Genomic DNA, 12,996 nt, shown 5'->3' with positions numbered 1-12,996 from the left:
TGGGAATTTCATTAGTAAAGGAGGGAGAGATAGCTTCCCAGCAGGGTAACTACAGGCTGTGGTCCCAGAGCTGTGCCACGGCCTAGCACCTGCCCCCCTCCTTGTCTCCCCAGATCACTCCCTCTCTCCCCTCAGCTTTAATATCCTTCTCAATTCCTCTGGGAAGAGGTGACTCGGGTGTGACTCTCACAGAGGTTGGGTTCCATCTTAGTTTCTTTTCCTATCAGGGTCACAAATACTGTGTCAAAAGCAGGTGAAAGGACAAAGAGTCTGTTCCAGTTTATGGTCCCTGAGGATGGTCCACCATGACAGAGGCTGAAGGGTGATACTGCGTTCATACTCAGGAAGCAGAGTGAAGCAAGAGGAGGGCTGGGCTATGAGCTTAAGACTTGATTCCTATTGGTCCATTGTCTCCATCAAGGCTCCACCTTTTAAAGGTTCCACAGCCTTTTAATTGGAACCATTAACCGTTGGAGGTCAGCTGTTCAAACGTGTAACCCATGCAGGGCATTGCATCACACTGGGAGTGCAGAAAGAGATCCAAGCAAATGGCTCGTGAAGTGTCTTTCTAAAGGTCGATGGGGATGTAGAGGGAAGGCTCGGCCGTGAACATGGATGCCCTCTGTGGTGATGTAGTGTACGTGCAGTAAGAATAAAGCGTCTATCCTCTTGACAGGCACCTGCCCCACCTACTAAGGAGCCCAGGAGGATGAGTAACTGAATGGATGGATAGATAGATGGATGCATGGATGAATGAGCCAATGATGGATGGATGGATGAATGGATGGTGGGTAAGTGGGTGGAAGGTTGGATACATGCATGTATGTGTGTGTGCATGTATGTATGGAGGAATGGATGGATATGTGCATGAGTGAAGAGCTGGTCTGAGTCTTGAAAGATGAACAAAGCAATTTGGACCGCACCGACCAAGTGGATCTAAATAATTCTAAAGTTCTCCTTAGCAGACCAAAGGCTGGGCCTCTGATGTCTGTCTTATGAAGTCCTAAACAGAAGTGGGTGATGTTCTGAGACTCCAGTGAAGTGGAAACTTAATGGTTCTTTGGTGAGTCAGTTGTGTTGTGTGGTGTTTTGCTGGGGCAGATATGTGAAGGAGTGTTTTCTTGAAGTGGACACAGGTGAAAGACTAAGGCAGACTCGTGAAGGAACATTTAGCTGAAGCAGACACAGGAGAGAGGATGCTCTGCTAAAACAAGCGTGTGAAAGGACATGTGATGAAGGATTCTATGCTAGCATCACATATGTATTGGTCGGCCTTACATGGAGTTGCATTTGTCGGGACTCCATTGACTCGGGCTGATTGGACGCATGTGTAAGATCTGTGCTGAGACAAGGCACGTGGAGGACACGTGATGTTTGGAGGGTGTAAATAGGACTTGACAGGGTGATGAGGAGAGAAAACTTGGCTTGCTGGTACAGCTAGCTATGCAATGCTTGTGGGTCTCACTTCTTCGCTGATCTTCACTTCTTTGAGAGAGACACAGCCGAGCTGAGAACTCCTGGTGACTTGAGCCTGGGCTGAGGAGTGCTCAAGTCATGCTCTCCATCTCTGCTAGGTCATGTCACTGCTGTTGCTAACCTGACTCTGCTGAACTGGACTGCGGGGGGAATCTGTGAAGTGTTTGCTAGTGGATGGAGCTGCCACTGCTAACTTGTGAACTGAACTGCCAATTTCCAGACAACAGAGATGAGAGTTGCTCCAAAGAACCTTTCTAAACAGGTCCACTTCCCCTGTATCCTTTCTTTTCCACTATCCCTGGTGGGTGGTGGGCTACAAGGGAGGTTAAAGCATTTAAGAACCATCACTAAAAGTAGTATTTGAAAAAATTAAAGTTATACTCCAGCATCAAGGAAGAGGCATCCCTGAGAACTCTTGACTGGTAGCAGGTCTGGTCCTTTGAGTCTCATGTTATCTGTTTCTTCCTTTATTTACCACGGCCCACAGGTTAGATGTGACTGGTCCCTTAGCTTCCTCCCTCTCTTGCCTCTCTCTACAGTGACCTCAGGCAGCAACACTCATAACAGACATTATAAGGAGGGCAGATAATTGGGAGAGGACATGAGGCCAGGCATGCTGTGCTTTCATTCATAATTTTTGTTATTATTATTGTTGTTGTTATTGTTATTATTATTAGAGACAAGGTATCACAACCCAGGTTAGATTGGAACTCAGTGTATAGCCCAGGCTGGACTTAAATGTACCATGTCTGTACCCAGCCTGGTCTTAGAACTTTTGATGCTCCTGCCTCAGCCTCCTGTGTGCTGAGGTCCTGACAGATGGTCCTGCCTCTCTTCTTCTACTGCACAGCCATTTGTTGAGCAGGTGTGGAGAAAACACTCATGTACGCCGCCTCTCCTGCTTCTGAAGCAACAAAGAACACGAAGCATACGCTGCCCAGTGCTGAGACCTCTGCGCCTTGAACAGCAAAGGGAAAATGTGTTCTGGAGAGCACTGAAGAGAGAGCAGCTGGGGCGCTTCTAAGCAGTGTGAGATGATGTGAGGTGCTCCATGTGAGATGATGTGAGGTGCTCCATGTGAGATGATGTGAGGTGCTCCATGTGAGATGATTTGAGGTGCTCCATGTGAGATGATTTGAGGTGCTCCATGTGAATTGATTTGAGATGCTCCGTGTGAGATGATTTGAGGTGCTCCGTGTGAGATGATTTGAGGTGCTCCTGAGCCAGGAGGAAGCCGCATGGATCCTCACAAGTCTCTGTCTCTTGAACTCTGGGCAGAGAGACTGTTTCAGGCTGGCTTGACTTCCCCCATCTTAGGTTTCCTGCCCTTCACAAGGCTTAGCGGGCATGGCTTCAGCCTGGGTGGTCAGCGGCTCATGCTGCTGAAGTGACTTCTGTGGTTTCTTTGTTTTAGAGGCTTCTATTTATGGCGAGTAACATTGATTTTTTTTTTCATCTGCAGAACGAGATCATCAAGTTTCCCTTAAAGTAACTGGTTTCAGATGCATTTTGATGAGGCCATGCTGTAGGCAGGATGCGGCTATTTTAAAAGGCCTGATGGAGGCTGGGCGACATTCTTCATAAACGCCAGTGACGGGTGTGTAATTCAGGCCCTGGCCCCAGCCCTGCCTCATGCAGCCTCATGCCTTGCTCAGCCTCCTGCAGCTACAGGAAGAGGGTAGCATTCTCTCTTGTCTCCCCATTGCCCTCCCGATGTGCCTTCACCCCCTAACCTGCCATCCACCTCCATATTGGTCTGGTCCCTTGGGCCCTTCCACTGTGGGAGAACTTTCCCACCCCTAAAAGAATCCTCTCTCTTCTCTCTCTCTCTCTCTCTCTCTCTCTCTCTCTCTCTCTCTCTCTCTCACACTCAGGGGCAGGCATATCAGCTACCATTGAAATGCCTGTTACTCTTGGGCCTCCTTACAGAGCCTCCTAGTTCCTATATGGGTGTCCCGAGTGGTCCCACACTTTTCCATGACAACTAGTCTGATACCTGCTTGTCAGCTTAAAAGCCCTGAGCTAACCTGATCTCTCATGTTAATTCATGCTGTGTGTGTCTGGGGGGGAGAGGGGGATATGGTGAGCACACATGCAAATATACACACAGACACATTCACATATTCTCACACATACACTGACACTAACACAGTCACATACGTGCACATAACAGTGTACACACACAGACACACACAGCCATGCACACAACATTTACACACTTACACTCATAAGCATATAAGCATGCATACTAACACACACACAGACACACACAGACACACAGATACACACACAGGGTGGGGGGGAGCAAGTAGCTGATCTGTATGAATTAGCAGGAGGAATTACATCAGCCTGGCTTTTTGCCTTGCAAGGAGATGTCAGGCTGGTGTCCATACAGAGGGGAGGCACCAGAGGTCACACAAGAGTCCCAGTGCTGGGGTGACCAAACTGGGCCAAGTGGCAGGCTCTGGATTCTTCTGCATTCCTTGAACTAACATGACTTATTTTCCTAGACCCCTACCCCAGATCCTAGATAGTATCTGATCTTCAGTCTAATGGGCCCTCTAGTCTCCCTGTTGCTTTGATGGCAGAGATGCAGGTGGTGACCCCATGTCATAGGCAGATGCTGCTGCTGCTGGTGGTGGTGATGGTCGGCGAGGCTCACTTCTAGCAGCAGCTGCAGCAGCTGATATGGCAGGACCCCTCAGGGCTGGAGGCTGCTTGCAATCCAGAGGCCAGGCATGATCTCTGAGAGTTTTAGACTCCACCGTCCTTGTCCTGTCCTGTTCCCTGGGGGGGGGGGGCGGGGTGAGAAAGGGGGCGTAGAAGGCAGCTAGATTGAGGTGTATTGGCATGTGTGGCTGCTTCGAGTCCACAAATTATAACAACAAACGGTTCCTATTTCAGACTCATGTTCACACTTTTACAGGATCAGTATTGTATACTGGCCTCTCAGCAGAGCCGCTTACACTGTGCTTAGAAGTTTTTATTTCCTCTGTTGTTCACAGTGAGGAATGGATTTGCAGCACAAGCTGTATTTGTAGCAGGAGAGTGGAGGGCACCCCTCTCTTCACTCTCCACTCTTGTTGAGTCTTTTCCTCAGTGGCCAGTTTCAGACAATTGGAGTGTTAGCAGCCAAGCACCGAATCGGAGGGAAGGTTTAATGAGCGTGTGAGCTTTAGATGAAATGTGGCTGGTCATGCGTGTTACACAAAACATGTGTTCTCTCTCTGGGATAAAGAGGCAAGCCATCACAGCTCAGAGGTTAAAAGCAAAGGCTGCTCTTCCAAGAACCGGGTTTTGGTCTCCAGCACTTACATAACTACTCACAACTGTCTGTAACCCCATTTCCAGGTGATCCAACATCCTCTTCGGGCTCCCTCAGGTAGCAGGCTCTCTGGAGGTGCACAGACATATAGGCAGGCAAATCACCCATACCCATTAAATAAAAATGATGTTTTAAGAGGTTAAGTCATTGAGCTACAAATTTAATATTTAAAAACAGGTAAATTAAGCCTGTTTTCTCTATAGAACGCAGGGTCCTTGGCAGTAAGGCCTGGCTGCCTTCAGCCTGTGGTACGATTTCTAGTGAAATATCAGCACTGCTGACTTTCTCACAAATGTGTCTGTAGGGTTCCCTGTTCTCATGGAGTGTCGGGATGCTTTGGAAACCCTGTATGTACTTACGGCGAATGACCACACCGGGACAGCTTGTCAGGAGGCAGGTCAGCATGACTTAGGGTGACTGAAGGCTTATCAAGTTGGGGGACTGAGGGTAGGAACACCCAGGATGGGCAAGGGTGATTGGCTGGGGTCTGAGGGTGTTTAGACTGCCTCGTGAGCATGGGGAAGTATTTCAGAACTCTCAGGTGTGGCCTGAACAGGTTTTGTCAGGAGAATGGAAATGGGTCCTATAAACTAATTGAGGCTACATGATATTCCTCAAGGAGAGGCGAGTGGGAGGGACAAAGTCAGAGAAGGAGAAAACCTGTTAATGAAAGGAGTCCCCCATTATGTGCCAAGCCCCCAAAGCTAGCAGTTGAATGGTGGACTTCGACCTTAATTAGCAGTTTTTCCACACGTGCCTTCCTCCCTGACTTTGTCCTGATGCCCTTTGGTGTGAGGAACACCTTGTGGGCTTCTTTCCTGGCTCCTTTAATCAGTGCCATGTTGTACAAATGGGCTCTTGGGAAGCCCAGTCCTGATATTACTTGTAGGAGCTTTTCCTATTGTGTTCATGTTCTGTGCACATGGAAGAACTGTCTCCCTAACACCCGTGTCTAGGCTTAGGCTCGTGATATCTCCTGATATCTAACATTATAGCCTGGTTACTGGCTCATATGCCCACAGTATTTCAGGTCCCCCTTCTCCTCGGCACAGCACAGTGATTCACTGGTAGTCATGTGATCTCAATCAGGCACGGGACTGAAACCACACCACCAGGCAGAGAAAGATGGTGCCAAACAGTGGGCCCCTGAAGATACGACTTCAGTTTGTCCACTTCATGCCTGATGTTGATCACCCCAAATAATTAGTCATGTGACTCTTACATTCTATTTTCTTTCCCTCTCAGGAGTGACGTCACCTGTCAATTTCTCTGGCTCAGTTAGCCCTACCCCAAAGGCCCTGCCTGTGCCCTGCAGCACTTTCCCGAAGGGCAGAGGGGCCTTGGAGGAGGAAGGTTGGTAAGCATGCCTCAGCTGGGGTCTGGAAGGCCTCCCCACTCACCACAACAGCTTCCTAGACACCCATGGGGATGTGAAAATATGATAGTGGCTGTAACTCAGTTGGTAGAGTGCTCGCCTAGAGTGCATGAGGCCCTGGGTTCGAACCCTGGCCTGGCAGAGAACAAACCATTCAACAACCAACCAACCAACCAACCAACCAATCACACAGACCCTCTTTGAACAAGAGCAAGACAGCAGAAGGAAGGATGTAAAAGTTAAGCCTGGCTCTACCTCCCGGCCCCATGTTCCCAGGAATAAGACTCAGACTCACAATATATTTACAAATACCTTGGTCATACAGCTGGGCTCTTCTCTGACTAAAAGCATAACTTAAGAAACCCCACTTATTCTAACCTACATTCTGCCATGTGCCTGTGCTCAGGTACCAGGTGTCTTCTTCCATTTTCCTGGGAGAATCTCCTGCCTGGCGCTATCCCAGAATTCTCTCTTCTTCTGGATGTCCCACCTCCTATTTTCTGCCTAAGCCATAGGCCATCAGATTTATGATTGGCAGGTGCCACCTCCACACAGACACAAGCTATTCTCTCTACAGAAGGACTGACAGACATACAATGAACATGTACTCCATTTGGGTTATAAAACCAAAACCAAAACCAAACAGACCCACAACCTAGCTATCCAGAAAAGACTTCTGGAAAAATCTAAAGACACAGTAAGACCCCCTGCTGCTTCTAGTCTGTGGAGATGCCAGGGGAGGGAGAGGTGTGGAGAGACAGCAGAGGGGCTGGGAGCTGCAGGGAACATGGCTTCCTTTGCTTCACGCTGGAGGGCCATAGGTGTTGCCAATGCTGAAGAGGATGGGGTCACTGGAGAAGCTGAAGTGGCTACTGTGTCACTCTTGGTGGAGTGGAGAGGGGACCGTGGGAGTGCTGTTCCTTCTGCTCTATATTTTTGTAATCTGAAACTACTCTGAACCATATTTTTCAATGAACTCAAAGCCCCAAATGTTCTCAGCAGAAAGAAGTTTGTGTGTAACTGGTCGCCCACAGAGCTGGGAAAAGCACAGGCCTCAGCTGGAACCTTCTAGAGGGTCTCATCTTGGAAGGCACCTGCGATATATATATTTTTTTAATAAACCCTTTCCTTGCCAAGTTGCTTTTTTAAAAAAATATTTATTTATTTTATGTATGTGAGTACACTGTTGCTGTCTTTAGACACTAGAACAGGGCATCAGATCCCATTACAGATGGTTGTGAGCTGGGAATTGTACTCAGGACCTTTGGAAGAACAGTCAGAACTCTTAACCGCTGAGCCAACTCTCCAGCCCCACTGTGGTACTTTTAAAAGTTCACTTCTAGTGAGATTATTCATCAAAATCCAACTCATGGGCTGATGAGATGGCTCAGTGGCGCTTGCTGCCAAGCCACATGACTTGAGTTCAATCCCCAGAAGCCACATGGTAAAAGACAGAACAAGCTCTCAGAAGTTGTCCTCTGACCTCTACATACACATACTGGCATGTGTGGTCCCACAAATAAAAATTCAAATATAGGCTTCACAGACGCCACTGTAGCTTTTCACCACTTGTTGCAGCCATGGTCAACCCCACTGTGTTCTTCGACATCACGGCCAATGATGAACCCTTGGGCCGCGTCTCCTTCGAGCTGTTTGCAGACAAAGTTCCAAAGACAGCAGAAAACTTCCGTGCTCTGAGCCCTGGAGAGAAAGGATTTGTCTATAAGGCTTCCTCCTTTCACAGAATTACTCCAAGATTCATGTGCCAGGGTGGGGACTTTACATGCCATAATGGCACTGGCGACCGGTCCATCTATGGAGAGAATTTTGAGGAATGAGAACTTCATCTTGAAGCATACAGGTCCTGGCATCTTGTCCATGGCAAATGCTGGACCAAACACAAATGGTTCCCAGTTTCCTATCTGCCCTGTCAAGATTGAATGGCTGGATGGCAAGCATGTGGTTTTTGGGAAGGGGAAAGAAGGCGTGAACATTGCGGAAGCCATTGAGCGTTTTGGGTCTAGGAATGGCAAGACCAGCAAGAAGATCACCATTTCTGACTGTGGACAACTCTAGTTTCTTTTGACTTGCTGGCATTTTACCCATCAAGCCATTCCTTCTGTAGCTCAGGAGAGCGCCCCTACCCCATCTGCTCGCATTGTCCTGTCATCTCTGCTCTCACTGAAGTTCTTTGGGTTTCATATTTTCCTCATTCCCCTTTAAGTTGAGCTGGATTACAAAGTTAAGTTTATGATTATGAATAAAAACTAAAGAAGAAAATATTCAAATGTAATAAAAAATTAAAAAACCCAACTCATTCTTGACTTTTTGTTGCGCCCACCTCGTCCGGCAAGGAAAAATGCAACACGGCCGGATTCTTCTCAACAGCTTTACTCCTGGAACGCCTTGATGCTACGGGAACCCCGGGAACCCAGGGAGGACTCCTTATATACACCCCAGCACTGGGGAGGGCTATGTTTCCTCCTGGGATTGGTCAGTCTGCCGGCACTTTAATTTACATGCACCCATTCGGGAGGGGTTGGCGCCAGATTCGGGCTAGCGCCTGCGCAGTGTTGTTGTTTACAGAGACGGTGTACCAGAGGCCACACCATCTTTTAGGTGCCCGGCTGCCTACATCTCCCCTTTTTTGTTTAATAATATGATGCTGGACTAGGTCTGGGCAAGTCTGTCCATCAGCCACAGCTCCTGTCTTAGGTCGATCCTTTCATGTCGCAGCCTTACTCGTCCTAGGGTTACCCTATCGCCTCCAGGCCCCATGTCTTAGGTTGGTCTGTGCATAAGGAAAGTTGCCTGTCACTGGATACCGTGGATCTGTGTGACTACAACTGCCAGATAACCTAGGGTGAACTCTTAATTTTTTAAAGAGGCCAGCCAAACATTGGGAGATGCGCCATCTTTAATTGCTATCAATGCTTGGTACACCACTGCCTTATACTGAGCATGCTCTTGTTTGAGTTGACACAATAGCCAGATACAAAAGACACAACCCAGGAGGACCACTGCTCCCCAGGCCAACATTCCCGCCCATTCCTTAAAAAATGAGAAGACATTGGTGATCCAGGAGGTGAAGTCCCCCAAGGTGACAGGGTCCAGTTGAGTGCTATTGAGTTTGGCAATCTGGAGGAGCAGCTTTCTGGACAACTTCTCAGCTTTAGCCGACCAATTTCCTACTCAGATAAGAGGCGACTCTGTTCAAGAGACTGAGAGAAATAGCTTGTACAACTTTATACAAGGGGCACCAATGGGCATAGGTGGCAAACATTTCAAAATCTACTATAGGCACAAAGGTGGGAAGTTTCACAACCACAGCAGTATACCCTGCCAACATTCTGCTAAAAAATATTCCTTCCAGAACTATTACATTCTGCTAAAAATAGTTCCTTCCAGAACCATTACAATCTATATCTCTGTCGGGGGGAGCAATTTTCGTGTCAGCCTCTCTGGTACCCAAATCGGGTGTTCTTGACCCTGTGGAAAAACACAAACGGCTCCCCTGGATCTCGAGATAACGGGATCTGGGCCATACCATTTTCCAGTTAGGACATCTTTCCATTTGACATCCTGTTTAAGGATAGGCGAGGTCATGGCATGCCTATCTGCAGCCAAACGACCATGTTCGTCCAGAATTAAAAAATTTAAAGTAAAGAGGGGTAAAGATAATTGTTCTTTGGGTGGCCGGCCATCGGCGATTCTCCCTTTTTGTTTTTGTAAGAGTTCTTTTAAGGTTTGATGTGCTCTTTCCACAATGCCTTGGCCTGTGGATTGTAGGGAAGGCCAGTAGAGTGACTAACCTGCATTATTTTGCAAAAGGTTTGGAGTGATTTTGATGTATATGCGGGGCCATTATCAGTTTTTAAACTATCTGGCCTTCCCCAAGCTGCCCAGGATTCTAGGCAATGGCCAACCACATTGCGAGATTTCTCACTGGACATGGGGGAGGCAAAAATGACAACCTGAACAGGTGTCAATTGAAACATGAACATATTTTAATCTTCCAAATGCTGAGACATGAGTAACATCCATTTGCCACAGTTTTAAAGGAAGCAATCCGCGAGGGTTAATACCAACATGAGGAGGGTGGTGAAATTGTACACACTGTGGGCATTGTAACACCACATCTTGTGCTGAGGCTCGAGAGATATCAAATTTCTGCTGAAGTGTGGCAGTAGGAACATGATACAATCGATGAAAATCTTTTGCAAGCTCCAGTGGGGTGGCGTGAAAAATAAATTCCATGCGAGTGCTAGCGTCCACTAAGGCATTTCTTTCAGCCATAGGGCCTGGCAAGGTAGAGTGAGCTCGAATATGTTGAATAAAGAATTTATGTGTTCTTTTCCAAATCAATTTTTGTAACTCTAATAAGATGGTGCATACAGGGCTGGTAGGTCTAATGGGTCCTGCAATTTCTAATGCACGCACTGCATTTACTACATAAGCCGAATCAGAGACTAGATTAAAAGATTCCTTAAAAGCTTTGAATACTTCCAACACAATTTTACATTCAGTAAGTTGTGGGGTGCCAGGATTGTATTGAAAAAGAACGGGTTTTTGAGAATTAACTACATAGGCACCAACACCTGTTTTAGAACCATCTGTATAAATATCCAATGCACCTGATATGGGTTTAGATGCTGTGACTTTGGAGAAAATCACTGGATGTTCACTAAAAAATTGTAACAAAGGATCTTTGGGATAATGATTATCTAATTCCCCATCAAAACTACAGTGCAATAGGGCCCAATCATCTATCAAAGAACTTAGGATCTGTATTTGATTAGCATTATAAGGTGTAATGATTTTCTGAGGGGGTGCTCCAAAATGTTGAATACACAATTTAATGCTCAAAATCGCTAATTGAGCTACAGCAATGGGATAATATTCAAGGGTTTTATTGGGAGACACATGAGGATAAGTTCACATTAGAGGACCTGACTGCCACAACACTCCTGTTGGTTGATGGAATGTCTTCAAAACACATAGGAGGATGTCCTCTCCTTCTTTCCATCTATACAGCTTGGCCTTTTCTAAACACCTTTCTACCTTTTCTAATGCTACTCGGGCCTCAGGGGTGAGAGCACGAGGTGACGAAAGCTGTGGATCGCCCTTCAATATATCAAAAAGAGGGATTAATTCAAAATTTGATAGCCTCATATATGGACGAATCCAATTTATATCTCCCAACAAGTTCTGGAAATCATTCAATGTTTTCAAATGATCTTTACGTAGTTCTATCTTTTGAGGTGTAATAAAATGTGGAGTAATTCGAGCACCCAAGAACTCTCCTAAATTTCCCATCTGAACTTTGTCAGGTGCTACAAACAATTGTTTCTTTTCTAATTTTTTTTCTTTTCTTTTTTTCTTTCTTTTTCTTTTTCTTTTTCTTTTTTTGGCCTTTTGTTGACCGATACTCCCTTTTTTATCGGGTTGGCTCTATATGGCCAATCCGGATCATACCTATCCCTCTCATATTGAGCTGCCTCTTCTTCTAGGTCAGCTTCATCATCTTTCCTAAGCTCCGAGTCACTGGAAGCGGAGTTTGATAAATTTAAATCCTTTAGAGAGGGATATATCTTCACTATTTCCTTTTCTTTATCACTAATTACTTTTATTTTTCCTCCCTTTTTCTTTCTTGCTATTTCCTTTTCCTTTTGAATTTGCCTTTTCTCCCTTTTTCTCTTCTCTCTATTTTTCGCCTTTTTTCTTTCTTTTGATTATGTGTTTCCTATCTTCCTCTGACATACTTTCTTCTTGTTCCGTGAGAATTTTCTGACCTGCTTTAACTGCTTCTATCAAACAAAAGCAGAGGCCAGAAATTACAAAAAAAACGAAACAAAAACGCTAAGAGCTACCCACACTGGGTCTACGGGCGAGAAAAACATATCCCTCCTTTTCACCTGGGATCAATTTGGGGGACTTACCAGTACCACCATTCCTCAGCTGAAGAGTTCTGAATCTACGAGGTCCCCATACGGGCCACCAATTTGTTGCGTCCACCTCGTCTGGCAAGGAAAAACGCAACTCGGTCGGATTCTTCTCAACAGCTTTATTCCTGGACCGCCTTGATGCTACGGGAACCCCGGGAACCCAGGGAGGACTGCTTATATACACCCCAGCACTGGGGAGGGCTATGTGTCCTCCTGGGATTGGTCAGTCTGCCGGCACTTTAATTTACATGCACCCACTCGGGAGGGGTTGGCGCCAGATTCGGGCTAGCGCCTGCACAGTGACATTGTTTACTGAGACGGTGTACCGGAGGCCGCACCATCTTTTAGGTGACAGCTGCCTACAACTGTTAAAAACTACTCCCGAGTGGGAATTGAATCATCTTTCTCCTGGGACACACAGAGAATTGTGAGGTGTTGGGAGCCTTACACACATGGCCTGCTGTGGGAACACTGGCAGAGGAGTAAGCACAGAGCAAGAACCATCGGTGAGAAACACTTCTAGGCCCCTGCTCCCCACTGCCTGGTCCCCAGTTCCTGCCATGGTGAGTGATGGGTTCCTGTCACTCTGTCTGAATCCTTGGGAGCCACGTTCGTATGACTTCATTAGTGGTGTGTCTCGTTGGTTCGTGTGTCTGCACTGGGGTGATGGGTGGGCAGCAGCTACCCTGGATGGGCCCTAGATCTTTCACACTCTAGGCTGGGCCTTCTACCTTGTTACCTTCTATGTCCCCTTCCGGGAGGAGACACGGGACCTCCTTCAGACCCTTCCAGCTGGCCAGGAAGGACATTGCCTACAGATGCCGCTTAGAATGGGCTTGTTTTCGGCTGCATCACAAGAAGATGGGCTCACATTT

The 12,996-nt window shown here is 46.9% G+C and overlaps 1 pseudogene across 7 annotated transcripts in view; it reads left to right on the top strand.

Moving 5' to 3' along the window:
• Gm14267 (predicted gene 14267) overlaps positions 1–8,489 on the top strand; it is a 28,975-nt pseudogene extending 20,486 nt beyond the window's left edge. For 4 of the 7 annotated variants that reach the window (NR_168918.1, NR_168919.1, NR_168921.1 and 1 more), the window contains 4 exons: positions 2,939–3,073; positions 5,106–5,198; positions 6,047–6,154; positions 7,755–8,489. The product of NR_168918.1 is annotated as a predicted gene 14267, transcript variant 2 (transcript). Of the gene's footprint in view, positions 1–456; positions 638–965; positions 1,064–1,574; positions 1,739–2,326; positions 2,506–2,938; positions 3,074–5,105; positions 5,199–6,046; positions 6,155–7,754 lie in introns of those variants that run through there. The other 3 variants (NR_168923.1, NR_168917.1, NR_168920.1) reach the window with 3 other exon arrangements.
• Positions 8,490–12,996: the final 4,507 nt, after the last annotated feature.

Source organism: Mus musculus, chromosome 2 (assembly GCF_000001635.26).
Source record: "Mus musculus strain C57BL/6J chromosome 2, GRCm38.p6 C57BL/6J".
NCBI lineage: Eukaryota > Metazoa > Chordata > Mammalia > Rodentia > Muridae > Mus > Mus musculus.
The sequence above is the reverse complement of the archived record's forward strand: the minus strand, read 5'-3'. Positions and strand labels throughout refer to the sequence as shown.